Source organism: Vulpes vulpes, chromosome 8, assembly GCF_048418805.1.
Source record: "Vulpes vulpes isolate BD-2025 chromosome 8, VulVul3, whole genome shotgun sequence".
Classification (NCBI taxonomy): Eukaryota; Metazoa; Chordata; class Mammalia; order Carnivora; family Canidae; genus Vulpes; species Vulpes vulpes.
The window spans coordinates 50,114,794-50,117,619 of NC_132787.1; the positions used below are offsets into that span (position 1 = coordinate 50,114,794).

General features: G+C 35.6%; 1 pseudogene; it reads left to right on the forward strand.

The window, feature by feature from the left end:
• Nucleotides 1-544: 544 nt before the first annotated feature.
• On the forward strand, nt 545-1,811 carry LOC112907941 (TATA box-binding protein-associated factor RNA polymerase I subunit D pseudogene; annotated as a pseudogene).
• Nucleotides 1,812-2,826: the final 1,015 nt, after the last annotated feature.

Consider the following 2,826-nt stretch of genomic DNA (forward strand, 5'->3'; position numbering starts at 1 on the left):
GAATAAAACTTGACCAACTGTCTTACACCATATACAAAATTAACTCAAAATGAATTAAAGACTTGAATGTAAGACCTGAAACCATAAAACTTCCAGAACAAAACATAGGCAGTAATTTCCTTGACATCACTGTTGGCAATGACTTTTTAAATCTGACACCAAAAAGAAAGGCAACAGAGGCAAAAATAAATGAGTGAGGCTACATCAAACTAATAAAAAGCATCTGCACAACAAAGGAAGCCATCAACAAAATAAAAAGGCAAACTACTGAATGGGAGAAAATATTATTAATCATATATCTGATCAGGGGGTAATATCCAAAATATATAAAGAAGTCATATAAATCAATAGCAAAAACAATTTGATTATAAAATGGGAAGATCAGAATAGACATTTTTCCAAAGAAGATGTCCAGATAGCCAACAGGCACATGAAAAGTTACTCAACATTATTAATCACCAGGACATACAAGTCAAATGACAATGAGATGTCACCTCACACCGGTTAGAAGAGCTATTATCGAAAAGACATGAAATAGCTTTCCTTCCTCGTGGTTGCTGAGAACTCTGAAGCAAACAAGTGGTGAATACAATTTGGAAAGGACTTGGGGGAGAATAAGTAACGAATTTTCTCAACCTGTAATGGCATCTAATTCAGCTGTAGAAATTGACAATGAAAGTGATAATTCTTCTGGTAGCAGCTTATTTAAGACTCAGTTTGTCCCGTACTCCCCAAAACAGGGGCAAAGAAACCCTATTAGAAAGTTTCTTCGTTCTTCTGGAGGTGTTGAAGCAAGGGATTCATCTAGTGACTCCTCTTTTGAACCAAGGCCACTGACTTTAAAAGCTATTTTTGAAAGATTCAAAAAAAAAGAAACGTAAAAAGAGGAAATATAAGCCAAAAGAAAGACCAAGAGGAAGACCAGAAGGAAGAAAAACCACTAGGCGCTCCCAAATAAATAAGAAACAAGTTAAAGACAAAGGATCTGGGTTCCCATTTTTAGAATCTGAGAATGTAAAAAAGCCATTACCATGGAGAAAGATTTTAAGCTTTGAGCAAGCGGTGGCAAGAGGATTTTTCAACTACCTTGAAAAATTGAAGTATGAATACTATCTCAAGGAATCCTTGAAACAAATGAATGTTGGTGAAGATTTAGAAAGGGAAGATTTTAACAGTCGTAGATACAAATACTTGGATGATGATGGATCTCTCCTATTGAAGAGTCAGAAACAGTGGAAGAGGCTGCAACAACTCTTGAAAATGATGATGGGTGTGATATCAAATTGGTGGACAATAATGAATTCATAGTAAGTTCTGAAATACCAAAGAAAATGAATCTGTATTTAGGACAAGAGGAATATACTGAAGAAGCTGCTTCGTCTAAAAAGAGAGCATCAAAATCCAAAAACATGGGACAGAGGATAGAATGGTCTGAAAAGGAAGAGATAGGAATATGAATATTAAGGCTTTTCACTTGAAAACAGTGTCTGGACTTAAAGGTATTGGCGTATCCCAACAATCTGTACAGTTCTAGGGTGTGATAGTTTAGGGGTGAATACGATTTGAACTCATTCATGTTTAGAGGATGTTTGAGAACCAGGAAGATCATTTATCTGTTTAGACCCTAAATGGGGCTCTAAAGAAGTTGGACCTCAAAGATTACAGGACAGTGACGGCTGTGGATTGAACAAAAGTTTGTTTTAAAAGTGCTATTTTGAAGATCATCACTCTGGCTTTGGTGGAACTATGGTGATTGGCGGCTGAAGGAATCACATGTCAAATATCTTAAATAAAAATTTTATTAACCTTGTCAAATATCTTAAATAAAAATTTATTAATTAAAAAAAAAAAGACATGAAATAGTGTTGAGAAAAGGGAACATTTGTGCCCTGTTGATGGGAATGTAAATTGTTGCAGCTAGTATGGAAAATAGTATGGGGTTTCCTCAAAAAGTTAAAAATAGAACTACCATATTATCCAGCAATTCCACTTCTAGGTATTTATTAAAAGAAAATGAAAACACTAACTTGGAAAGATATATGTACCTCCATATTCCTTGCAGTATTATTTACAATTAATTTACATTATTTATAATTTATAAAGTATGGAAATGACCTAAGTGTCCATTAATAGATGAATGGATGAAGAAATTATGGTGTATATACACACACAATAGAATATTATTCTGCCATGAAAAAGAATGAAATTCTGCTGTTTACAACAACACGGATGGATCTTAAGGGTGTTATGCTAAGTGAATTAAGTCAGAGAGAGGAAAACAATCATATGATCTTTTATCTATGAATGATAAATATATATGTGTATATATATTATTGTCTCTTTAAGATGTATAATCTAAATAAACAAAGACTAACCAAACTCATAGACACAGAGTAAAGATTGGTGGTTGCTAGAGATGGGAGAAAGGTGGAGTGGGGGGAGATGAGTGAAGGGAGTAAAGAATTGAGTGAGTGAAGGTAAAAGGAAGAGAGGGAAATTTCCTTATGAAGGAAATGGGTTCTCACATATTCACAAAGAAATAGGACCTTGTCCTTGGTCATTGGTGTGGAAGGCATATTTCCTTCCCCATTGAACTGATAACCTGAGACTCAGACTGCAGCAGAGGAACTCCTTGTTTCAGTTGTTTCTGTCTTGCCAATTAGCTGCTTTATGCACATCTGATAGACTTGGAGCCTAAGTGTCTATGGGAGGACTCACCAGAGCTGTTCCCATGTCTTCCTGACATTCAAAACCCACATGACCAAGAATTTAGCTGGAGCTTAGAAGGGAGGAGCCAGGCAAGGGGTCTGCTAAGATGCACCAGCC